Genomic DNA, 27,858 nt, shown 5'->3' on the forward strand with positions numbered 1-27,858 from the left:
AGGGTATAAAATATGGAGGGTATAAAATATGGAGGGTATAAAATATGGAGGGTATAAAATACAGACTTGCAATAGGAACACAGATATTCAACGTTAAGAAATCTCTGATTTTAGAAATATCAGTTTATATCTTAGGAGCCATTTTCTGAAAGTATTTGTATGGGATGTCGCCTCGCACAGAAGTGATACGTGGACGATAAGCAGTACAGAGAAAAGGGAAGATGATCATTCTGAAATGCGATGCTATAGAAATACAGGCACGCTGAAAATTAAATGGTTAGAGCGAGTAACTAATGAAGAAGTACTGCATCAGACTGGCAAAAGATGTTAACAGCAGAACTTGACTGAAGAATGGAATAGTTTGATAGGAGACATTTTGAAAAATTAACAAATAGTTAATTTGGCAATGGAAGGGGGTGTCGGCGAATAAAAACTGTAGAGCGACGCCATGATTTAATTGCAATAAGTAGGTTCAGATAAATGAAGTTGCGGTAGTTACTCAGTGATGAAGAGGCTTAGGCTGTATAGAGTAACATGGAGAGATCATGGAGTATCCAGGTACATATCTATGAGATGAGATGAGCACAGCGTACTGCGCATGTTCTCAGCATCAAACTTGGCTAGTCACATGGTAGTGGGACGTCCCTGGTTGTCTGAAATTTTGGTAACAGCGAAACTTAAATGAATACGTGTAATATTCATTTCACATACTTTTCTACAAGTTTTAGTAGTAATAACAGCCATGGTGCAGGATTGTTGTTGCTACTGATGTAAAGAGAAGTACGTAAAAGGAGGACCAGTTACTTTTCACGGCTTAGTCTGCAGTTCGTGGTCTCGCGGTAGCGTTCTCGCTTTCTGAGCACAGGGTCCCAGGTTCGATTCCCGGCGGGGTCAGAGTTTTTCCACCTTCCCCGGGATGACTGGGTGTTGTATCATCATCATCATCATCATCATCATCCATCCCCATTACGGTCGGAAGAAGGCAACGGCAAACCACTTCCAATAGGACCTTGCCTAGTATGGTGGTGCGGGTGCCCCGCACCATTCCCCTACGCTCTGTCGAGAAGCATGGGACTTCATTTCCATTTCCAATAGGGTTTAAAAGTAATAGGAAACCACACCAAAAGAGAAAACGAAGGAAGCAAACAAAAAACGGGAAAACGTACACCAGAACGATAAGTGGAGGAAGGTAATGAAAACAGTAGACGGCTCGGGCTGGCTGATCGCAAGAATAAAGAAGGATGAGCCAGCCACTCCGCAACAAACTAAAACGTCCAGCCTAGAAGATAAGGCGAAATGAACAGACGCAGGGAAAATACGAACACCTAGTAAAAAAAAAGTAAAAAAAAAGAAAAAAGAATAGCAAGAGTGAGGAAAAGGAAAATGAGCGAGGGTGGCGCCCTTGGATGGAAGGCCACACTCCCCTTAGATTGTATGATTAAAACCCTCCTCACGAATAAAACTTAAAACTAAATCGTCCGTTGAGTCATTGTCGCCCAGCATCATAGGTAGGGTGCTGGGAAGGTTAAAACTCCGCCGCAGAGCTGCTAAAATTGGGCAGTCCAAGCAGATATGGACGACAGTCACAGGGGAGCCACAGCGACACCGAGGTGGGTCCTCATAACAGAGGAGGTGACCACGTGTGTGCCAAATATGGAAAATGTGGAGCCAGCAAAGGACAACATAGTCCCTGCGAGTGGCTCGCATCGATGGCCACCACACATTCGTTGTCTCCTTAGTAACGCGGAGTTTGTTTCATGTACCAAAGGGTGCGCCATTCACGAAAACTTTCGCTTGCCAGAGACTGCGACGGAAGAACGATCGCAAATCTATCTCCAGAGTTAGCTTGCTGACCGTCTGGCAAAACAGGCTACCAGCAAACCATGTTGACATGTCCTGGGGTGCAATTGAAGGTCAAGGACCATCCACTGTTGCAGAGGGCATAATGAAACTCCTGGTAGTCATTACCAGAGGGTGTCGAGGGAAGCGCTGTCCGAGAGCTTGTAGGTTGCTTAAGGAGTCACTAGAGATGATGAAGGACTCTCCAACACAGGAGCAGATATGCTTAAGTGCGCGATAGATGGCTACCAATTCAGCAATGAACATACTGCAACCATCCCGTAAGGAGCGCTTTTCATTATGCCCAATGTCAACGTAAACAAAGCCCACAAGTCGACCATTTATCCATCAGTGTAGACTATTTTGGAGCCCTGGAACTCGCGAGGAAAATTGCCAGCAGAGAGCCTCGGGTGGAACTGAGCCTATTGGGCCTGGCGAAAGGTCCAGCCGAAGCAATGGCCGAGGTATGGACCATGAAGGTTTACATGAGTGGACCTGGAGGAAAGGTAATAGTATCCAGTTGCTTTTTATTGCCAAGGTATGGACCATGGAGGTGTACATGAGTGGACCTGGAGGAAAGGTAATAGTATCCAGTTGTTTTTTATTGCACTCAACACTTTCCCTCTGACTGCAGTTGGAATCCCCGATCTGGTCCGCTGTTACAGAAGTTGGATAGCCATGTTAGGGGAAAATGAGATGGCAATTCGATTGGCGAGGCGAACTATGAATGTGGGCACTTTAATTTGCAAGCGGTAGTTGCCGCCGGAGTTGCAATGGAGGAATGTCAGCTTCCACAAGGAGACTGTTCGGGTCGCGAACGGAGCTTCCCGAACGAGCTTAGCGAACTCAACAATGGTTGATAGGGTCCAGCAGATGCAGTGCTGTGGGCGATGCTGAACCATACATTAGGTTCCCATATTCAATATAGGACAGTACTGCTGTCAGTGTGTTTCTTCTTCTTTGGCAGTTTATTTCATGCCTGAGCCAAAGTTGACGTACCGATTTCATAGCAGCGGCAGTGTAGGACAAAGTTAAGTGGGCGATGAAGACCAGTCCCAAAAAGCGTTGAGTCTCCACTACATTGGTTATTGAGGTAAAGTGCTGGATGGGGAGTGAACAGTGCGATGACGACAGAAGTGCATTCCAGAGATTATCTCCTGGAATACAGGATATTCAGCAGAAATAATACAATAGACGAGCAGAAGCGTAAGATCCGTGCTTTCAGGTGGAGTTACAAAACGCAAAGCAGAAACTAGATAGGATGAGGGAGGAGAAGGGCGTTATAGAATGGGAAATGGTAAGAAGGCTGCTGTGACGAGGGGAGAATCTTATCAACTAACAATTTTACTAAACTCAGATCTATTGGTGAGACAAAGTAGAGAGGAATGTCCTGTAGGTGTAGGAAACATGCAACAGACCTCAGGAGTTAGGGTACTTTAGGGTCCTTAACGCAGTTGCAGTTGCAAACAGACTTTTACAGTGAGACCTACCTAATAACAGAGCCGTCTTTCTATTCCAGCAGCAGATTGCTTTACGTCTGGGAGTTTTGTAGAAATTTTCCGAAAGGGGATGAGGTAGTGATTGTGGGTGGAGATGGAACAACATTGATAGGGACAGGGAATATGATGTTGATCGGGACGTGGCAAAGATAGCGGCACGAAGTGCACATTTGTGGCACGAGTGAATCTCTCTCTTTGCTGATGATACTTTTTGAACTATTTGCTACAGTGCCAGTGTTGCTCACAACATCCTTTGTTACCAAATTAAGTTCATGGCTTGTAAAAATCTAGCTGCTTCCAATCGCGGGAAGCCTCATTTTTTACAATTTTTTGAAAAAGCTGACGTCCTAATTACGAACAATGAGCATATGTTTACTGACATTCGACAGTTCAAATTTCTACGTGCTTGGACAGGTAATACACTCTTGTGGACAGACCACGTCGAGTTCAGTGCGACGTGGCTCCAGATTTGCATTCTAGCGACCACTTCCCAGTGTGGATCCGTCTGCCGACTAGGACAATGGCCAACGGGAGACCACGCAGATGGATGATACAGAGGGCAAATTTGTTGCAGTACAGTCGTTCATTTATGGCATATGGCATTCATATCTGGAGGGAACCTGGAACACCATTTCGGTACCCAAACATTATGGAAACACATCTGTGGCAGAAAGCGCTGCACTGCATAATATTCGTCAGGATACAGAGACGGTGGTTCTTCTAGCTGATAAAGGTAATGCCACTGTTTTAACGTTTCGTGAGGACCATCATGATAAAATTCACAGATGAGTGAAGACCCCACCAACCAGGTGGAAAGAAAGACTGCTTCGCTTCTGAATGCCTCCCACTTTCCACCAGAAGTTGTGCGAAGATTGAAACAAAGTGGTGTGGTTCCTCCAAGGCTTTATGGACTTACTAGTATCGGCCGCAGAGGAATACCATTTTTGTGGATCTTTGACAAAATCATAAGTTGGAGAGCCGATGTTACACTTCGCGTCGTTGTTAAAGCCTCTGCTGGGAAAATGCGCTCATCACATACTTAATTCTGTAGACTACATCAAAATTGACTATCATAATTGTTCAGTTTGAGTGATTTCAGTTTACCAATGAAGTGTCGTTCACAAAAGTTCTCTTTCCGAATCATTTTATCGAAGGTTTTTCCAATGAGAAACAGAGATTTCAGCTTTCTTTGAGCACGTTTCGTTACTGAATAAAAAATGTCTAGGTCAAATTTTATGAACAGACTGACGGCCACTAAGGGCGACAAAGGACTATCCATGGCGTCACCAACTTTTTTTTTATGGAGGACTTCGATGAGAAGGCGCTGGAATCTGATAGGTTGAAGCCCATAGTGTTTTGGAGTTATGTTGTTGACACGTTTGTAGTGTGGTCCCATGTTGAAGACAAGTCAAAATAATTTTTAAACCGTCTGAATTCCATTCACAGACAATTTCAGTTCACGATGGAAATCGAAAAAGATGGATGCGTTACATTTTTGGATGTGTTGGTGTTGCGCAAAGATGATGGCACTTTGGGACATTCAATATATCGAAAAACTGTCCATACGGATTTATATTTACGTGCATCCTTCGCGAACGACGAGTGTACTCACAACCCCAGTACAAAGAGCACACGTCATTGCTGGCGACAGCGGTCTGGAGGACATGCTTCTACACCTGAGAAGAGTTTTTGAAGCCAACTGGTACTCTCCACAGCAGATACATAAGGCACTACAGATGAAGCCAACAGTGTGTATAAGAAATGCCAAAGAATTCACACAGTTTTAAATCCATGCATTTTCTGGCGTACATAGGAAACCTATCATCAAAAATAGAATGGAGGGTGAAAAAACACTTTCACTTTGTTTACTGAGGATCCAAAGTCACCAGCACTCCTGGGTTTCGTTCAAGATGATTTGGTGCTCCGTGAGCCTGGTGTTTACAACATCCCCTGTGAATGTGGTCGTTCACACATCGGACAGACGACACGTACGGTCCAGAGATGCATAGAGCACCGCAGGTACACCCGGCTATTACAACTTAATAAATCTGCCGTGGCAGACACTGGGCGCTCTATGATGTATGATAACGTCGAAATTTTAACCTCGACTTCGTCTATCTGGGACTCTGTGAAAGAAGCAACTGAAATTCAGTAGGCGACGAATTTAATTAATAGAGACAACGGCATGGACAAATCATGGAATCCGGCAATTACTGCAATAAACTCACAAAGACGGTGCAGCTCGCAGTGGTACATCGGTATCGCCGTGTGGATCGATCGCGCATCCTTATATCCATGGTATTAGATCTGTCATCCCTCTTTGCCGCCGATCAACGTCTCTGGCGCCTTGTGTGTGTGTGGCCGCATGAGCAGTGGTCCGGTCCGCTGGTTTAAAAGGACGGAGGCAACTACTGGAGTATCAGTTACCTCGGCTTACTCTCAAGATAACTGGACGGTATTCAGCCGAAGTATTAGAAGAAGTCGAATTTATGCGGCTGCACACTAGAAATTTTATGGAACATTATGGAAATAGACCGATTTCGAGGTGGAGCCCTCATGGTGTGGTTAGGGATTATGTTGATCACATGAACAGTTCTTCATGAAATTGCACATGAGGTACCAAGTTCTCGTCAAGATACATGACAGCAGTTAAACGTTGCCGATTCACCCATACAGTAGTTGTTTTCTTCGAAATGGAAGATACTGCACGCGTGGCGTTGCTTGCTAGGTCTCCCGATTTGAATGCTACAAAGCATGGCTGGGGTGCACTAGGGAGACACGGTGCATCAGGTCAGCATCCACCAACCACTCTCAAAGACTTGTGAGGAGTTCTCCAGGAAGAACAAGCGCTATTGCCTCAACGTGAGACTGATGATCTCATTCACAGCATACACCGTCGTTGTCAGGCCTCTATTACTGACGGAGGTGGTCACACCCCATACTGAGTACATTAGGCAGAAATCTTCTTTACGTTTGTATCGTATTTCCTCGACTCTTCTGTAGAAAAATGTGAAAATGGATGCAGCAGAATATGCAATGATCTTAGCAGTAATTCAACCGCTTTGAAATCTAAACGGAAGAGTTTTCTCATGGGTCACTCCCATTCTGTGGACGAGTTGGCTGACAAATTAAGCTAATTCTTGTGTTACATTTATGGCTTGTCTTTTTAGCAAACAACAGTTTGAATGAACGCATTCACGAACACTTATCTATTATTACTTTTCTATTGTTATTTCAGGTGGTGACACGTTCCATTATCATGCAGATTTGCTCCTCAATTTGGTCCTACTGAAATAGACGTGGAAAATAAAAAAAAAATGATTACATTTAAAAACCTGTGTGTGAGGATTTAGGAATAGTACTATCAAAACAAAACATGAATTTAAGGAATACTTTGAAAGAACTTAGAATTAACTATGAAGTTACACCATATATAGCTTGCACCTGCTTGTAGATCAGCAACTGACACACCTACTTTTGTCACAACTGCTGATGTTGATAGCTGAGAAAATGTCTTGGAAGAAACAATAGCCAATAGACATGACAATTTCAGCCTAAAGTTCGAAAATATTCGAAACAGCTACCTGATTCATAATAATATCTATATAAGACCTACCGATGAAACAAAACAAGAATGGAGAGCCTGTATTCCAGAGCACACTACAGAGCGGTTGATCTGGTACATCCACTACAGCAATGCACAGTTTGGTACCGACAAAAAGAAGAGAGAGTGTATTCTTTGGCATGAGCAAAAAGGTACGGAGGTTATTATGAACTGTGGATGCAAAGGGCCTTGATGTCTAATTGTTTTAGTCTTTACCTTTTGGCAGGCATCAAATCATTCCAAATGGAATTGGGAATGTAGTTGCAATTGATGTCCTCGTCCCTTTTAGTAAAATTTCCTCGTCACTTTGGGAGATTATGGTGGTATTGGATGTAGGATCAAAATATGTAAAATTTTATACACTGAAAAGAGCTGTTAACAACAAGATGATGATGAAGTTGGTTGATGACTATTTTAGAAATGTTTGTAAACCAAAGAGGATACTTACAGCCAATGGTCCACTATTATCTCCAAAGGGTGGAAGGAGCTGCTACGTCAAAACAACGTTGAAAAAGTCTTAATTGCGAAATATAGACCAGCCTCGAATCCAGCAGTATGGGTCATGAACGAGATAAATCATATGTGCAGAACCTTCTGTCATCACAAACAAAGCCGCTGGAAGACTGAGGATGTACTTAACAGCATGCCACATATGTCGACCGGTTTTTCAACTTGTGAACTGTTACACCAATAACGAGAGTCGGTATTTACTGAACTCAGTAAGGATGTCACCAAGACCACCATGACCCTGGATGATAAAATACAATTAGCAATGCAGACTCAATAAGCTAAAGCAAATCAAAGAAAACGGCGTCGTGATAGAAATGTTCATTCAGTCTCAATCAACACCATATCACCCACAAAATCGAGTAAGATAACAGATGTGCTCCCTGCCGCCGTTGGATAAAAAAATGGTTCAAATGCCTCTGAGCACTATGGGACTTAACAGCTATGGTCATCAGTCCCCCAGAACTTAGTTCTGGTTTAAGTAGTTCTAACCTAAGGACAGCACACAACACCCAGCCATCACGAGGCAGAGAAAATCCCTGACCCCGCCGGGAATCGAACCCGGGAACCCGGGCGTGGGAAGCGAGAACGCTACCGCACGACCACGAGATGCGCGCGCCGTTGGATAAGCAGCTGCAGCAGCAAGTCGTATACCCCTAGCTTACTTATTTGTGACATAGTTTAATTCTTAATTTCTTTGCGTGTTTTTGGGTACTTGCATTGTTTAATTCATAAATTTCGGGCGTATTATAGTATTTGAGAGTTGAAGCATCGCGCTTTAGTGTTTACTTCGTAGATTCTTACTTAAATTGCGTGTGAGTCTCGTATAGGAGGTGTAATTTCGAGTTTTAGTTACTGTAATCGTACATTCAGGCAGATTGTAGCGCAGTCGTTAGGCATTTGTACAGGTTAGTTAATACATTCGTTGCGTGTTTCCCTTGCGTTATCTAGGCACTGACTCGTGTTTCAGTAACTGTTGTTCAACATTGATTAGAATGGACAGGGAATGTGATTACTGTGTTCGGATGAGGGCTGAGTTGGCATCCCTTCGCTCACAGCTGCAAGCGGCGCTGACTTCGGTCGCCCAGATTGAGGCTGTTGCCAATGGGCACCACTGTGGGGAGCCGGACTTGGGTATGACGGGGATGTCAACCTCGTCCCGTCTGTCCCCAGATCGCTCTGCCGCTGTGTTTGCCCCGGTTGCTGCCGGCAGTGGGGCTGAGCCCTCGCCTGTGGTTGATTGGGAGGTCGTTCCAAGGCGTGGCAGGCAGCGAAAGACGTCCCCGGAGGCTGATCAGAAAGCCTTCCCGGTGCGTCTGACAAACAGGTTTCAGGCACTGTCTCTGGCTGAGCCAGACACAGCTGCCTGCCCTGTTTCAGAGGATGATTCTCAGTCTTCAAGGTCCGGGCAATCACAGAGGGTGGGCTTATTGGTAGTTGGGAGCTCCGATGTTAGGCGCGTAATGGGGCCCCCTTAGGGATATGGCGGCTAAGGAGAGTAAGAAATCCAGTGTGCATTCCGGGTGGAGTCATTCCTGATGTAGAAAGGGTCCTTCCGGATGCCATGAAGAGCACAGGGTGCAGCCAGCTGCAGGTGGTGGCACATGTCGGCACTAATGACGTGTGTCGCTTTGGATCTGAGGAAATTCTCTCTGAATTCCAGCGGCTATCTGATTTGGTGAAGGCTGCCGGTCTTGCTTACGAGATGAAGGCAGAGCTCACCATCTGCAGCATCGTTGACAGAACCGACTGCGTACCTTCGGTGCAGAGCCAGGTGGAGGATTTGAATCAGAGGCTCAGACGGTTTTGCGACCGTGTTGGCTGCAGATTCCTTGACTTGCGTCATAGGGTGGTGGGGTTTCGGGTTCCGCTGAATAGGTCAGGAGTTCACTACACTCAGCTGGCGGCTACACGGGTAGCGGAGGCTGTGTAGCGTGGACTGGGCGGTTTTTAGGTTAGAAGGCCTCGGGAAAGTACGGGGTGGGCTGCAATCTCGAAGGGTGCATGGCAAATACAGGACGTGCTTGGATCAAGGAACAGTCGGAATTGTAGTTGTAAATTGTTGTAGTTGTGCTGGGAAAGTCCCTGAGCTTCAAGCGCTAATCGAAAGCACAGAAGCTGAAACCTTTATAGGTACAGAAAGCTGGCTAAAGCCTGAAATAAGTTCTGCAGAATTTTTTACGAAGTCTCAGACGGTGTTCAGGAAAGATAGATTAGGCAGAATTGGTGGTGGAGTGTGTGTCTGTCAGTAGTGGTTTACCTTGTAGTGAAGTCGAAGTAGATACTCCGTGCGAATTGGTATGGGTGGAGGTTATACTTAACAGCCGAACTAAGTTAATAATTGGCTCCTTCTACCGACCCCCAGACTCCGATGATATAGTTGCGGAACAGTTCAGAGAAAATTTGAGTCTCGTAACAAACAAATACCCCACTCATACGGTTATAGTTGGTGGGGACTTCAACCTTCCCTCGATATGTTCGTAAAAATACTTGTTCAAAACCGGTGGTAGGTAGGAAACATCTTCCGAGATTGTCCTAAATGCTTTCTCCGAAAATTATTTCGAGCAGTTAGTCCACGAACCCACGCGAATTGTAAATGGTTGCGAAAACACACTTGACCTCTTAGCCACAAACAATCCAGAGCTGATAGAGAGCATCACGACTGATACAGGGATTAGTGATCACAAGGTCGTTGTAGCTAGGCTCAATACCGTTTCTTCCAAATCCACCAGAAACAAACGCAAAATAATTTTATTTAAAAAAAGCGGATATATTGTCACTAGAAGCCTTCCTAAGAGACAATCTCCATTCCTTCCGAACTGACTATGCAAATGTAGACGAGATGTGGCTCAAATTCAAAGATATAATAGCAACAGCAATTGAGAGATTCATACCTCATAAATTGCTAAGAGATGGAACTGATCCCCCGTGGTACACAAAACAGGTCCGAACTCTGCTGCAGAGGCAACGGAAAAAAGCATGCGAAGTTCAGAAGAACGCGAAATCCCGAAGATTGGCTAAAATTTGCAGACGCGCGAAATTTGGTACGGACTTCAATGCGAGATGCTTTTAATAGGTTCCACAACGAAACATTGTCTCGAAATTTGGTAGAAAATCCGAAGAAATTCTGGTCGTATGTAAAGTACACAAGCGGCAAGACGCAGTCAATACCTTCGCTGCGCAGTGCCGATGGTACTGTTACCGACGACTGTGCCGCTAAAGCGGAGTTATTGAACGCAGTTTTGCGAAATTCCTTCACCAGGGAAGATGAATGGAATATTCCAGAATTTGAAACACGAACAGCTGCTAGCATGAGTTTCTTAGAAGTAGATACCTTAGGGGTTGCGAAGCAACTCAAATCGCTTGATACGGGAAGTCTTCAGGTCCAGACTGTATACCGATTAGGTTCGTTTCAGATTACGCTGATACAATAGCTCCCTACTTAGGAATCATATACAACCGCTCGCTCACCGATACATCTGTACCTACAGATTGGAAAATTGGGCAGGTCGCACCAGTGTTTAAGAAGGGTAGTAGGAGTAATCCATTGAACTACAGACCATATCATTGAATACAGTATATGCTCCACAACCGACGTCAAACATTATGAATCACCTCGAAGGGAACGATCTATTGATACGTAATCATCATGGTTTCAGAAAACATCGTTCTTGTGCAACGCAGCTAGCTCTTTATTCGCACGAAGTAATGGCCGCTATCGACAGGGGATCTCAAGTTGATTCCGTATTTCTAGATTTCCGGAAAGCTTTTGACACCGTTCCTCACAAGCGACTTCTAATCAAGCTGCGGGCCTATGGGGTATCGTCTCAGTTGTGCGACTGGATTCGTGATTTCCTGTCAGGAAGGTAGCAGTTCGTAGTAATAGACGGCAAATCATCGAGTAAAATTGAAGTGATATCATGTGTTCCCCAGGGAAGCGTCCTGGGACTTCTGCTGTTCCTGATCTATATAAATGACCCGGGTGACAATCTGAGCAGTTCTTACTAGACGGTAAATTACAGCATTATTTGCGAACAACCTAAGAGGTCATCCGAAGACCAGTATCAGTTGCAAAGCGATTTAGAAAACATTGCTGTATGGTGTGGCAGGTGGCAGTTGACGCTAAATAACGAAAAGTGTGAGGTGATCCACATGAGTTCAAAAAAAAAAAAATCCGTTGGAATTCGATTACTCGAACTGACAGCCTTGAGAATTGTACTATTTATCAACTAAGTACCTGGGTGTTAAAATTACGAACAACTTCAGTTGGAAAGACCACATAGATAATATTGTGGGGAAGGCGAGCCAAAGGTTGCGTTTCATTGGCAGGACACTTAGAAGATGCAACAAGACCACTAAAGAGACAGCTTACACTACTCTCGTTCGTCCTCTGTTAGAATATTGCTGCGCGGTGTGGGATCCTTACTAGGTGGGATTGACGGAGGACATCGAAAGGGTGCAAAAAAAGGGCAGCTCGTTTTGTATTATCACGTAGTAGGGGAGAGAGAGTGTGGCAGATATGATACGCGAATTGGGATGGAAGAAATTAAAGCAAAGACGTTTTTCGTCGCGGCGAGATCTATTTACGAAATTTCAGTCACCAACTTTCTCTTCCGAATGCGCTGTTCGGGAGTGGAATGGTAGAGAGATAGTATGATTGTGGTTCGACGAACCCTCTGCCAAGCACTTAAATGTGAATTGCAGAGTAGTCATGTAGATGTAGAAATAAAAGAATTCAACTTAGAATAACAGGGACCATATAAAATCGTTGGCATTGAAGTACCAAACACAGTGGAACTGGAGGTATTAAGTTCTGGCAACTACGAACGAAATCATCATTTGGAAACTATCAAGCCCTACTATAGGAGTGACTAATGTAAACAGAATTTTATTTCACTGCAGTTACTAAAGACTGTGATGGAATCGGAAAATGTAGTGTAAGCTGTTAGAGTTATATATGGTCTATTGTATTATCTTTGGTTGTAATGTGATATCCTTTCTTATTTTTGTTGTGTACATAGTTCCGCGTAGTCAGCGAATACACAACTTTCCCACTGGAGCGCGCCCCGCTAAGCACAACAGCGCAGGCGCAGCGCTCGTCCGTCTCCGCACTACGAGATTGCGCTGCCATAAAGACGGACCGAATTCTGCTTCCGCCGATCCGCGTATTAATACGTAACGCAGCCAATGAGATTGCTGCTAACGTAGAACCTTTCGTCCTCGCGGATCACACTCGCGCAGTGATACCTAAACGCGCGAGGTATATTTTTTTTTTTTTTGTGGTTTTAGGGCGCACAACTTCAATGGTCATTAGCGCCCTGACTACTCTAAGAATGCACCGCGAGGCACAAGTTGACCACAACAACTAAAAGGGAAAACACGATAAAAGACAGACTGACAGGCATAGGATTAAAAAACAGCATCATCAAATGTCCTTAGCGAGGTGTGTCAAATTGATAAAACGAAGAACACGAGCAGCTGCTCGTGGGTCATCCGCTAAAATGGCATCTAAAGTATTTGGCAGGTTAAGATCGAGGCGCAGTGTGTTAAGATCTGGACAGGACATTAAAATGTATCTAACCGTCAGCAAGTGCCCACATGGGCAGAACGGCGCCGGCGCAGCCGTCAGCAGATGGCGATGGCTGAACCGGCAGTGTCCAATTCTTAACCGGGCTAAAACGACCTCCTCCCGCCGAGAAGGGCGTGAGGAGGACGTCCAAGCCACGGGAAGAGGTTTTAAGGCCCGAAGCTTGTTGTCGGTAAGTGCAGCCCAATCGGCATGCCACAGAGATAAGATGCGCCGACAAATCACCCTGCTAAAATCGGACGAAGGGACGCAACAAGAAGCTGTCCGAGGCTGGAGGACCGCAGCCTTGGCCGCGGCATCTGCAGCTTCGTTCCCAGGGATACCGACATGGCCAGGAACCCACATAAAGCTAACTGGAGAACCGACGTCCACCAGCTGCTGAAGAGAGCGTTGGATCCGGTGTACGAAAGGGTGAAGCGGGTACGGATCACTGAGGCTCTGGATGGCGCTCAGGGAATCTGAGCAGATGACATAAGCAGAATGTCGGTGGCGGCAGATGTAAAGAACAGCCTGGTAGAGGGCAAAGAGCTCAGCTGTGAAGACCGAACAATGGCCATGGAGCCGGTATTTGAAACTTTGTGCCTCGACAATAAAGGAACACCCGACCCCGTCATTGGTCTTAGAGCCATCTGTATAAATGAAAGTCATGTCGATGAACTTCGAACGAAGTTCCAAAAAAACGGGAGTGGTAGACCGAACCGGGGGTGACCTCTTTTGGGAGCGAGCTGAGGTCAAGGTGAACGCGAACCTGAGCCTGAAGCCAAGGTGGCGTGCGGCTCTCGCCCACTCGAAAGGTTGCAGGGAGGGAAAAAGTAAGGTGTTGAAGGAGGCGACGAAAGCGAACTCCAGGGGGTAGCAGGGCAGAGACATACAACCCGTATTGACGGTCAAGAGAGTCGTCAAAAAAGGAACGATAAGACGGATGGTCGGGCATTGACAGTAGCCGACAGGCATACCGACAAAGCAGTATATCGCGCCGGTAGGTGAGTGGCAATTCGCCAGCGTCAGCGTGAAGACTCTCTACGGGACTGGTATAAAATGCTCCGATCGCAAGTCGTAAACCCCGATGTTGTATGGAGTTGAGGCGGCGTAAGATGGATGGCCGTGCAGAGGAGTATACGAAGCTCCCATAATCCAGCTTGGAGCGGACGATCGACCGATATAGACGAAGTAGGACGGTTCGATCCGCTCCCCACGACAGACCACTGAGAACACGGAGGACATTTAAAGAACGGGTACAACGGGCGGCCAAATATGACACATGTGGAGACCAGCTAAGTTTCCTGTCAAATGTAAGGCCTAAAAATTTGGTTGTCTCCACGATTGGGAGAGCAACGGGACCGAGTCTTAAGGACGGTGGGAGAAACTCTGTGTATCGCCAGAAGTTAATACAGACCGTCTTCTCGGCAGAAAAACGGAAGCCATTGGCGACACTCCAGGAGTAAAGACTGTCAAGAGAACGCTGAAGACAGCGCTCCAGGACACGTGTACACTGCGCGCTGCAATAGATGGTAAAATCGTCCACGAAAAGGGAGCCTGATACATCAGCTGGGAGGCAATCCATTATTGGATTGATCGCGATGGCGAAGAGAGCGACGCTCAAAACTGAGCCCTGTGGCACCCCATTCTCCTGGCGAAAGGTGTCGGACAGGACAGAACCCACACGTACCCTGAACTGTCGATCCATTAAAAAGGAACGAATAAAAAGAGGGAGGCGATCGCGAAGGCCCCATGTATGCATGGTGCGGAGAATGCCCGCCTTCCAACAGGTGTCGTAAGCCTTCTCCAAATCAAAGAACACAGCCGCGGTCGGGCGCTTCCGCAAGAAGTTATTCATAATGAAGGTCGACAAGGTAACCAGATGGTCAACAGCAGAGCGGCGCCTACGAAATCCACATTGTACATTGGTAAGTAGGCGTCGAGACTCGAGCAGCCAAACCAATCGAGAGTTAACCATTCGCTCCATCACTTTACAGAGACAGCTGGTAAGCGAGATAGGTCGATAACTGGAAGGCAAGTGCTTGTCCTTCCCCGGCTTAGGAATCGGGACAACAATAGACTCGCGCCAGCATGCGGGAACATGTCCCTCAATCCAGATGCGATTGTATGTACGAAGAAGAAAACCTTTACCCGCAGGAGAAAGGTTCTTCAGCATCTGAATATGAATAGAATCTGGCCCTGGAGCAGAGGACCGTGATCGGCCAAGTGCGTTTTCGAGTTCCCGCATGGTGAATGGGGCATTATAACTTTCACAATTCGAGGAGCGGAAGTTAGGTGGCCTAGCCTCCTCTGCCTGTTTGCGGGGGAGGAAGGCAGGGTGGTAATGAGCGGAGCTCGAAACCTCTGCGAAAAAGCGGCCGAAGGCATTGGAGATATCCTCAGGGGCCACAAGGAGGTCATTCGCGACCTTCAAGCCAGAAACTGGTGAGTGGACCTTAGTGCCAGATAGCCGGCGCAGGCTACCCCAGACAACAGAAGAAGGAGTAAAACTGTTGAAGGTGCTTGTGAAAGCAGCCCAGCTGGCTTTCTTGCTTTCTTTGATAATACGACGACACTAAGCACGTAATCGTTTATAATTGATACAATTCGCCACTGTAGGGTGGCGTTTAAAAGTGCGTAAAGCACGTCGACGAGCACGTAAAGCGTCTCTACATGCTGCAGTCCACCAGGGGACCGGTACGCGACGTGGAGAAGAAGGAGGGTGAGGGATGGAATATTCGGCAGCAGCGAGAATGACTTCCGTGAGGTGTGCGACCTGACGATCGCAGCTTGTAAAGGTTTGATCCTGAAAGGTCGCCCTGGAAGAGAAGAGCCCCCAGTCTGCCTTCGAGATGGTCCAATTAGAGAAGCACGGAGAGGGGGTATGCTGCAGGAGATGGATAACACACGGGAAGTGGTCGCTCGAATATGTATCAGAAAGTGCATACCACTCAAACCGGCGTGCAAGTTGGGGAGTACATATAGAGAGATCTAAATGGGAATAGGTGTGAGATGTGTCCGAAAGGAAAGTAGGGGCGCCAGTATTGAGGCAGACAAGATCGAGCTGGTTGAAAAGGTCTGCTAACAAGGAGCCCCTCGGGCAGGATGCTGGAGAGCCCCAAAGGGGATGGTGGGCATTGAAGTCTCCAGTTAACAAAAATGGTGCAGGTAGCTGAGCAATAAGGTGCATCACGTCTGCCCTGGTAACGGCAGATGACGATGGAGTGTAAACGGTACAAAAGGAAAACTTAAAAGTGGGGAGAGTAATGCGGATGGCAACTGCCTGCAGGCCGGTGTGCAACGTGATGGGATCGTAGTAAATATCATCCCGGACCAGCAACATAACCCCTCCATGAGCTGGGATACCTACCACAGGGGGTAGGTCAAAACGCACAGAGGTGTAGTGTGCCAAGGCAATTTGATCGCATGGGCGTAGCTTCGTTTCCTGGAGGGCTACGACAAGCGGACGGTGCAAGCGGAGCAGCAACTTCAAGTCCTCTCGGTTGGAGCGAATGCTGCGAATATTCCAGTGAATAAGTGCCATCGTAAGAAAAGAAAGATGAGAGAAGTGGTCACCTCGAAGGCCGCTTAGGGCCTGGCTTCGAGCGAGCACTGCCGCCGCTATCAGTAGGCGGACAGTCATCGTCCATTGGGTCTATAGGGTCATCGGCCATCTCGGGAGGATGGCCGGGAGGGGGAGCTTCCTCCGCCAGTGAACGGCCAGATGTACGGCGACCAGCGGTGCGGCCAGGCGAAACGGATGACGGCCTGGGGCGGCAGCCGCTGGGTGGCGCAAGAGAAGAAATGCGCCGTGGCGGGGAAGGAGAACTGTGCTTCCTATGCGCCTTTTTGGAAGGACGTGTAGTGGAAGTACCGGTCGAAGGCTGGGAGGTCGAGGTACGGAGGAAGTCTGCACGGGATGGTTCCTTCTTGAAGGCCCGTGCATCTGACTTCAGTGTCTTCGTCTTAGCAGAAGCTGAGGAAGGTGCTCGTGTCTGTGGGGTGATGGGAGGAAGAGGAGACGTCGACCGCGCGATCTTAGCACTGGCCGAACGGACGACCGTGGTGCTGAAGGTCAGATCGCATGTCTGGGTTGCTACCTCCCGGGTAGTCCGAGGAGAGGCGAGGACAGTACTGTATTTCCCCGCTGGGAGCAGCGTGGGCTTCCTACTAGCCAATAGCTTGCGAGCAGCCGAGGTGGACACTTTCTCTTTGACCCGAATTTCCTGGATACAGCGTTCTTCCTTATAGACAGGACAGTCGCGGGAGGATGCGGCATGGTCACCCTGACAGTTCACACAACGAGGAGACGGACGTGGACAGTCACCCTCATGGGCATCCCTGCCACAGGTGACACATTTAGCCGCATTGGAACAAGACTGTCGAGTGTGATTGAAACGCTGACACTGGTAGCAGCGCGTAGGTGTCGGGACATAGGGGCGAACAGAAATAACCTCGTAGCCCGCCCTGATGCGCGATGGCAGCTTAACACTATCGAAGGTCAAGAAAAGTGTCCGGGTCGGTACAAGGTCATTGTTGACCTTTTTCATGACCCTATGGACAGCCGTCACGCCCTGCTCAGCGAGGAATGATTGAAGCTCCTCGTCAGTCAATCCGTCGAGGGAGCCAGTATAGACCACACCACGAGACGAATTCAAAGTTCGGTGGGCCTCCACCCGGACAGGGAACGTGTACAGGAGGGTGGCCCGAAGCAGTTTTTGTGCCTGAAAGGCACTCTCAGTTTCTAGTAATAAGGTGCCGTTACGCAACCTGGTACAGGATTTGACAGATCCGGCTATGGCATCTACGCCCTTCTGAATAACGAAAGGGTTGACAGAGGAAAAATCCTTTCCGTCCTCAGATCGACAAACTACGAGGAACTGTGGGGCAGGCGGTAGTACTTTTGTCACTGTTGGCTGGTCACGTTTCCGTTTTTGGGTCGAAGTCGAAAGAGATGGAGTAGAATCCATTGCGGAGGAATCCCCCATGATTGCCAGCGTCTCCGATGGCGCGCTCCTTCCTTGTGGGGACCCTCTCAGAGGGCACTCCCGCCTTAGGTGGATGTTTACACCTCAGGTCACACCTCCCGAGAAACAGACGGAGGGACCAATCGGCATGGTCAGAAGGTATCAGCTCAGGCAATCACCCCTCCCCGGGCCTGGCCTTTACCAGGGGGTACGCGCGTGCCTTACATGTCTACTCAGGGCGGGGACTTACGCGTTACCCCGTCACCGGCTACGCGTGCGAACGCGTGGGTCGGCCTTCAGGCACGCACAGGGAGGAAGGAAGAAGAGGAAAAAGAAGAGAGAGAGGGAGAAAGAGGACAGACTGTCTCAAACGCCGAGGCGGAGACCAGAGAAGGCAAGGAGAAGAAGGCAATGAGAAAGCAAGGAGAAGAAGGCAATGAGAAGAAGGCAATGAGAAGGCAAGGAGAAGAAGGCAATGAGAAGGCAAGGAGAAAAAGGCAATGAGAAGGCAAGGAGAAAAAGGCAATGAGAAGGCAAGGAGAAAAAGGCAATGAGAAGGCAAGGAGAAAAAGGCAATGAGAAGGCAAGGAGAAGGCAAGGGAAAGAGTAAGGAAGACAGTGAGGTGGAGAAGAGCAAAGAAAGGAACCAACAAAAGGAAGGAAGAAACGAGAAGTGAAAAAACCAAAAGGACCACGATGATAGGTCGTGGAACCGTCCGTCTCCGGACGCAGGCGCTAACTACCTCCATGAGGGGGATGGTCTCCTTTTAGTCGCCTCTTACGACAGGCAGGAATACCGCGGGCCTATTCTAATCCCCGGACCCGCAGGGGGGGGCGCGAGGTATTATAACGAGTGTACAGACCTCCGATTAGTCAGTCTGCATTTGTCTGTACCAGTCTGTAGTCAAGTTTCAGTCTGCGCCTAATAAAATTAGGATATTCCTATACATAGCCATGAAGATAGATGTATAGACACTTTGTCAAGTATCAGAGATTTGTGAGGATAAGGTTAACGTACCAATACCAAAGGAACTTCAGATTGTCAATTGTAAATAGCATCCAGAATCAAGTTAAGTAAGGTTTATGATTTTTATTATTTTAATAAATGTATGCGAAAATTAATCAAGTTCTGTTTAACGTTGGTCACCGCCAATCTGCTATCTCTAAGCGTGCAAGTGGCATTTCTATCGCCTGACCTAACGGCAGAAGATAAACACGCCACGATAAGACCACGAGACATATTGCTGACACTCGCCTGCTTCGTTAGAGCGAGAAGTCAAATAATCTGATGGTGTGTGTACCGAAGGTCTTACAGTACGCACACCACAATTCTAATTGTTCTCTCACTCATTATTTACCACATACTGACATCACGTAAGGGTGGCCACAGCTATCTCTCTTTTAACTTTACCTTAAGACATAAGTAGGTCGAATTGTCATGGGCCGCTCACTGTTTCATGGCCTGAGGCAGCTTAATGTTGATGTACGAGATGAGGTTAGCAGATAATTTGCACAGCAACGGACGTCACACACAATGCTGCCAATAGCTGCCCAACCCTTCCCTTATAACTGCCAGCCTGGAGCAGCGACCTCCACATTTCCAGGCAGTGTTAACCGAGTTACAGTTAATGTTCATCATTAAAAGTGTATTCATATTGCTGCGTGTGCGGCGGGGTCAGGGATTTTCTCTGCCTCGTGATGGCTGGGTATTGTGTGCTGTCCTTAGGTTAGTTAGGTTTAAGTAGTTCTAAGTTCTAGGGGACTGATGACCATAGATGTTAAGTCCCATAGTGCTCAGAGCCATTTGCTGCGTGTGGCAATACTTGATAAAAAATTTAGAGAAAAGGAAAGAAAGCAAGCAACATATGAGCTTGACATTTATCATTTAAACTGTGTATGATAGCGTGTGATGTGTTAGTTCTACTCATATTGTTATTTAAACTATGAAATATAGTGAGTTCAATATTCTGTGTTTCTGATATGTTTATACTACTTTGGGCAGTTAGGTGGTTATTTTTTTTCTCTCATCATTTTGTTTCATCTGTGTTCAGACTACATTTGCTAATGTAGTGTCATCTTAAAATTGAGTGCATTTCATTTTGTCTACTCTGTTTTATATGTGCTATATTACTTCATGTTTCTAATTACTTTCTTTCATACATGTTTCTTATGTTCTCTTGTTTGATTATGTTTTTGTACTTAGACTGCACTGTAGGTTAAGGCACAATAATGTATATTTCTTCCCTTTATCTTGATGGAACCCACCCCATTACTACTTATTTTCGTAAATTCCTTCAGAATTTAGAAACAATTTTCGTCCGAGAACGTAGCAAATGTAGAGTTTCGCTAATATCGGTTATGGTGACAGCGCTATATCGCTTTTTTTTCCGAGCCGGAGCGAGCGAGGGAGTCACGTGGAGGTGTTTCACCGTGTGCTTGGTGTGAAGATGTTAAGGAATCGGGCCAAGAGAACAAGTAAGTTTAGTGATTGATGCTGTCTAAACACCCTTACAATCATTCGTGTACCTCACGAGACGTAATCCGCGGTTCGCGAAGTCAAAAACCACGAGAACAATCGCGAGAACATGACTAGATGCCGCGAGTATCTTACCCGTGCTGGTAAATGAAAGTTGGGTTACCTATATTGCCACGAACGCCACATCTTGATTGCAGTGTGGGATGATTTATTGTGGTGTAGTGTTACTGTATATCAGTGTATCAACATATTTGTTACTTTGTGAAGCGTGTAACAGTGCAGCCCTGCTTAGTGCAAGTGTTAAAAAATACATCAATGGATTATACTAGGCTGAAAGTTAAATTTCCCTAATTGGCACTCCTTCATTCCCCTTGTTAATTATCATTTATCACAGCAATACTCAAGCTGCTGCTTTTAGACCGCAAGCTGCCTTAAAATCAATAAGCAAAATGTGTAGTTCTTTACTGTCTCCTCTGACAGGTCACTGAAGAACAGACGACGAAAGTGGATTTCACTGTAGACCCTACTTCATATTCACCCATTGCTAACCGTCAGAGATGACTAGATTATATGAGGCAGATGGACAGAATCTTGTAGGTTAGACTAAGCAGGGCCACACGACGATGATTAACATTCGAATTAGGGGGGGGGGGGGGTTATTGTTTGGTTTGTATTTGATATTCCTATCCACTCACTCATCTCGTAATTCCAATCGTCATTCGCTTCTTCCCTTGGGGTTAAACATCTCCACGTGACTCCCTCGCTCGCTCCGGCTCGGAAAAAAAAGAGACATAGCGCTGTCACCATAATCGATATTAGCGCTACTCGATAACTGCTACATAGTAAATGCCCTTCTACAACACATGAAAATGCGCCGTGAGCCTTGGCGCCATTGAAATAGTAGACTGTTCTGTCTGGCGCCACTGGCTATCCCTCTTGCTGCCCCATTGTCTTTATATGCGCAGGCCCTCCTTGCATGCGCAGAATAGATACTGGAGTATTTCACCGAGGTCAGCGTAGACTACAAGTAGCAGGCCGTCATCCAGTCGGTTGGTTGGCAATATTCGTGTCGGACGACCGCTCGTGGCCTGGCTGTTCTCTTCTACCTGACTTTCATCGGCCCCACTCAGTAACCGCTGCGACGCACAGTGGTTCCATGGAACTGATTGCTGATAAAGGGGAGTAACGTTTTGTAATCCTCGTGGTGATTCGTTTGGTTGTCTACCTGCCCTCATTTTCTGGTTTGTACCCGACCCTCAGAGTTTTACTCCGTCGGCTCTCTGGTCGAAATCTAGGCAGTAGAATTGTACTAAGCCATTAGTTGTCGTTTGAAATTGGTCCCGCTATTATACTGCCTTTCCTTTCTGGTTTGTACCCTATCAATGTTCTGCTTAATCAGCCCTTTGTCGTAAATGCAGCCGGAACAATTTTACTAAGGTACAGGTTGCTGTTAAGAGAGGGATCTTGTGATTGATGGTAAACCTAAAGAATTCCACTGGTTAACAGCTAATTGCATTTCTCTTTCATTAGTTATAATTTCAACAATCTGTGGTACTGGTCTGTTATTGACAGCCGGCCGAAGTGGCCGAGCGGTTCTAGACGCTACAGTCTGGAGCTGCGCCACCGCTACGGTCGCAGGTTAGAATCCTGCCTCGGGCATGGATGTGTATGATGTCCTTAGGTTAGTTAGGTTTAATTAGTTCTACGTTCTAGGGGACTGATGACCTCAGCAGTTGAGTCCCATAGTGCTCAGAGCCATTTGAACCATTTTTTGTTATTGACAGACAACTGACACCACAGCTTTGGTCAAAATAAAACTGTCAGAAGGGACGGGTTGGTGTCTAGTCGCACCTTGGTTGCCGATTAAAATTAAGAGGTTGGTTGCTTTGAAGTAAGCCTTATTATTGTCACATTGTTTACTAATCTGTTTACCCTTTAAGCATATGTGTGCATCGTAACTTTGAATTTGAAAGCTCTTTGTCTGAAGGTTCGGGGTTGTCATCTGTTTTGAGTAACTGAATCACTCTTGTCATCACTGGTGCATATATAGTTTTCATGTGTTGTAGAAGGGCATTTACTACCGCGCTGGACACAGTCTGTCTTATTAAATGCCGCAGTTTCACCCGATAATGGGCAGGCTGCAGGTCCAACCATCCTTTGTCATATTATTTGCAAAAGAAATCTGAAGTCTTCTATCACAGAATAGCAAAGATTAAAAGCCTTTTCAACTTAAGGTTGAAGGTCAAAATAATTTTGAAAATTTGTTCATTTTGTTAAAGAAAATGCTTCTATTATCTGTAAAATACAGTTTATTTGACAATATATAAACAGGTTGTGTGAAAAGAAAATTCTATTATTGGGTCCTCCCTTCCACGTTTTCCTTACTCCCAGTATCACGTACGACACCGAAAGAGCCTGTTGAAGATACTTCGGCCAGAGAAACTGATGAACTTGGGTATTACTTGGAGAGCAACACGTGATGAATATCAGAAACCGCTTAACAGGTGACTGCGAAATATTGACGGATCTGAGGCAAGGAAATTGTGTATCTGTTACTCTGTTCAGTTATACCCTTTGGGAGATCATATGTGGGACTTCATGGTAACGTCACAGATCGAAGGACAAGGGAATAATCTGGCATATCTAGCCTAAGGCGAGGTATGTGACAAGCAGTTCTGAACTTCCCAACCAAATAACCAGAGCACTGGGGATCGCCATCAGCAATTTTGGACTACTCATAAATGGAGACGAGACTAATTACATCGTTACCACGCTTTGACAGGATCAAGACAATGGACAAATACAGTGCTGCTGCTGCGGGTCAAGTCCTGAGAGTGAAAACCGCTATCAGGTTTCAAATTTACGGAGGGAACTCGTCATATGAAGTAGATATGAACGCCAGGATCCGGGCAGAAACATAGTTCTGCTACAGTCTAACCTAACTGCTTCATTCCAGGTGTGTATGGAGAGTGTTCAAGATTCAGTTCTGTAGAACTTTGACTCAAAGGTATATATTACCATGGCTTGGATCAAAGTAAATCAAGAGATTTAAGAACTTCGCATATTTAAGGGGAAGAGCTGTGAAACATCTTTGGAACAGTGTTGGACAGGAACACTGGTGAATGAATGGAGGATCAGGCAACCATGAACTGGATGAACTGTGCTGCGTGCTGGTATAGCAGTTATCATGAGATCCAACAGTCTACAGTTGGCTGGACATGTGGCTACAAGTTGTTTGATTTCAACCCCACAGGTAGAAGACGACTGGGGCGGGGGGGGGGGGGGGGGGTGAGGAGGTGAAAGGAACTGTAAGCGATAGATACGAGAGGCAGTTTTAGGAGTCTGGACCTCCCATGCTGGCAAAGTAAGATGTAGTACAGGTGAGGATGCATTTTGTGTGCTTGTCTAAGCTGTCGCCACACACCGCTCGACATGTATGAAGAAAAGATCGATTAGTAGGCGCTGGATCAATCGCTCTCATCACGGGAGAGGCCGGGGACACACCAACCAACAACACGCTGCCAACTCACACTCGACAGCATGTATTCAGGCTGCCGCCGCCGCTGATCGGAGCGAGTCGGTGAGTCTCCTAGTTGGCGTCTGTCAGTGTACGTGCTGTGCGGGCTCTCTTACAAGTTACGACAGTACGTAGCGACCAGATTAGTGACCATAGCGGGACTAGCAGTGAGTTTGTAATAGCTGGATTACCAATATTGCTTGCAAAAAGACTATTACTGAAGAGCTTGTACCAGAAAACATGCGCTATTTACATGAACACCTAACTTTAATAAAGAACCGTAATAATCCACATGTGCATTTGTGTTTGTGCTCTACAACGAGGGTACCGACCATCCTCTTCCTTGCTTCTTTATAGCGCGAGACGCTACATTTTGAATAAAAATTTTAATTTGTTGGTGTAAGGTTATAACTAGTTGAACCCCAGTAGTTCTCAACTGCTGAGTTATGGCGGATAGTGACAAAGGGAGATAGGACACTGGGAGAGAGGGGACGGGAAAGGGGGAAGGGTGACAGAGGCAGAGAATGAAAAATACATGTATAATGGCAGCAGGAGAGAGAGAAGTCTATCCGTCAGCCAGGCGCTGATTTTGGGAATTGGGATGAGGTCGCCTTCTCAGTTTTCCCACATTCCTTACAGCGAAGTGTTTTAGTTTTCCAATATAGGTGAGTATGAAGACATAGCCGCAAGTGGCTGGGTAAAAAGATTACGTAAGTTCTGTGTTACAAAAGTAGGAACGCGTTCGCATGCCGAAATTACTGGTGGGGTAAGCAGAATTAGGATTGAAGCTGCTGGTTCCCCATTTTTTTGTATGCCTGAAATGCGAACATATTCGTTTTTCAGTGTTGCGAAGGAACACTTTTCCCGCTGATGGTATAGTTAAGAAGTCCACTGAAGAGGGATACCCGAGTACATCCGTGCATCTGGAGGGGAAAAAATTTGCAGCCAGTAACTAGTGTATTAAAAACATTAATGCCACCGCATATTGGTGTTTCTTGCATAACTCAAGACTCAATATTTCGACGTCTTGATAGAGTCTGACATTATAAATTAAATTTTACGTTTTTGTTATGGAGGTAAGCATTGTGGCTACAATAATCGTTCACTGAATTGACTGCTCCAGTAACTGACATTCAGTTGAATGTTCAGTATCCCACTGCATGACCATCTTCCATATCCATGCGACTAAGCGGTTGTCCCAGAGCCCGATACCAGCTGCATATTCTTGACTAATGGCTTCCAGAGACAACTGAAGTTTGATTTTCAGTATTTTTCGTGATTATTGAACGAATTTATACCTCTTAATAGGCTAAGGCATTTCAATTGCTAGTCTTGTAGTAAGAGTTCAACAGAACATGTTATGTATTACAGTTCTAAACTTGTCGAGGCAGTGTAATTGAAAGAGTGTAAATACTTTAAGTTTACTCATCCAGTATCCTAGAGTGAGAGCACTTAGCAACTTCAAACATCATGTAAGTGAGTGTGAGAAACTTGAAGGAAGGTTGAAAATTATGTTTTAAGTAAAATATTTAATACAGTAACGCATTTGTGAAGTACTGAGAACTTTGCAGTCGGAGGTTAATCGGTGCATTTCTAAGACCTCAATGAGCTGCATAATTTTCAATGAAGACTTACAGAAACATGTTAATATCACTCTATTGACAAAAAAATGGTTCAAATGGCTCTGAGCACTATGGGACTTAACATCTATGGTCATCAGTCCCCCTAGAACTTAGAACTACCTAAACCTAACTAACCTAAGGACATCACACAACACCCAGTCATCACGAGGCAGAGAAAATCCCACTCTATTTACAAGTTTGTATTGTAAATAGCATGGTGGTGACATATGCATATGTAATGTTATAAGCTAACAAAATTGTTTACAGTTTACAGGAGAATTAAGGTACCTTAAAAACCAATATCTTCATAATACACTGGTTTGCTGAAACATTATCGGAGTGCTTATATTATTATAAATAAAGCATATGGATTATTCACATTCTTAATCAATAGCGCCATTCCGTGAATTCTTAAGGGAACAATGGCTGTCACTACAGACAGCGATAATATTTCTAGAGTAAAATCTAAACAGACAATAAGCTCCTTACCATAAAAGTAAGCTTCTGAACCAACATGGATTCCGCAAACAGAGATCATGTGAAACTCAGCTCGCCCTATTTGCCCAAGAAATTCACAGTGCCGTAGACACTGGCGAGCAGATTGATGCCGTATTCCTGGACTTCAGGAAGGCATTTGATACGGTTCCGCACTTACCTTTAGTGAAAAAAATACGAGCTTACGGAATATCGGACCAGGTTTGTGATTGGATTCAGGATTTCCTAGAAGAAAGAACACAACATGTCATTCTTAACGGTTCAAAATCTGCAGATGTAGAGGTAATTTCGGGAGTACCGCAGGGAAGCGTGATAGGACCTTTATTGTTTACAATATACATAAATGACTTAGCCTCACGGAGCTACCGATGTTGTCATCTATTTGCAGATGACACGGTTGTCTACAAGAAAGTAGCAACATCAGAAGACTCGTACGTACTCCAGGAGGACCTGCAGAGGATTAATGCATGGTGCGACAGCTGGCAGCTTTCCCTAAACGTAGATAAATGTAATGTAATGCGCATACATAGGGGCAGAAATCCATTCCAGTACGATTATGCCATAGGTGGTAAATCATTGGAAGCGGTAACGACCGTAAAATACTTAGGAGTTACTATCCGGAGCGATCTGAAGTGGAATGATCACATAAAACATATAGTGGGAAAAGCAGGCGCCAGGTTGAGATTCATAGGAAGAATTCTAAGAAAATGTGACTCATCGACGAAAGAAGTAGCTTACAAAACGCTTGTTCGTCCGATTCTTGAGTATTGCTCATCAGTATGGGACCCTTACCAGGTTGGATTAATAGAAGAGATAGACATGATCCAGCGAAAAGCAGCGCGATTCGTCATGGGGACATTTAGTCAGCGCGAGAGCGTTACGGAGATGCTGAACAAGCTCCAGTGGCGGACACTTCAAGAAAGGCGTTACGCAATACGGAGAGGTTTATTATCGAAATTACGAGAGAGCACATTCCGGGACGAGATGGGCAACATATTACTACCGCCCACATATATCTCGCGTAATGATCACAACGAAAAGATCCGAGAAATTAGAGCAAATACGGAGACTTACAAGCAGTCGTTCTTCCCACGCACAATTCGTGAATGGAACAGGGAAGGGGGGATCAGATAGTGGTACAATAAGTACCCTCCGCCACACACCGTAAGGTGGCTCGCGGAGTATAGATGTAGATGTAATGAACAGCCTTCAAAGGAACCCAATTGACAACAAGGAATAAAGTAATGATAGGTTTAATTTTGCATATTTTAATGTAATGATTACACACACTACAAGATAATCGATATTTCCAAACGAGGTATAAAAGACAACAAATTCCTGAGCCTAAATAGCCCAAGAAGAACATTTTCGAGTCATCCGGCCATTAACGAATACAGGGTGTTTCACGATTCCCATCATAGGCAACTAGGGGTTCGTGGAGCAAGCTAAGAAGAACAAGTTTTGGTAAAAAAATTCTTATCTGGAAATGTACTGTGTGTCTCCTCCAAGCCTGTAGTAGGAATTGTCACACACCCAGTATACAGGATACTAAGGAGCTGATGTTCATTCACGTTACCTTCAGTAGTTCCAAACACTGAGTTATAATAAGACACCCTTAGTGACCAAATACAACAGAAATTCAGATATATTCTCAGTATACCTCATTGTATCTATGTACTTATGTATTAACGTAATTATAACTCTCTTCTTACATTCTTGTCAATCACAGTGAATAGTTTCACTGCTGTGTTACCACTAGTAAAAGC

This window comes from Schistocerca piceifrons, chromosome 1, assembly GCF_021461385.2.
Source record: "Schistocerca piceifrons isolate TAMUIC-IGC-003096 chromosome 1, iqSchPice1.1, whole genome shotgun sequence".
Taxonomy (NCBI): Eukaryota; Metazoa; Arthropoda; class Insecta; order Orthoptera; family Acrididae; genus Schistocerca; species Schistocerca piceifrons.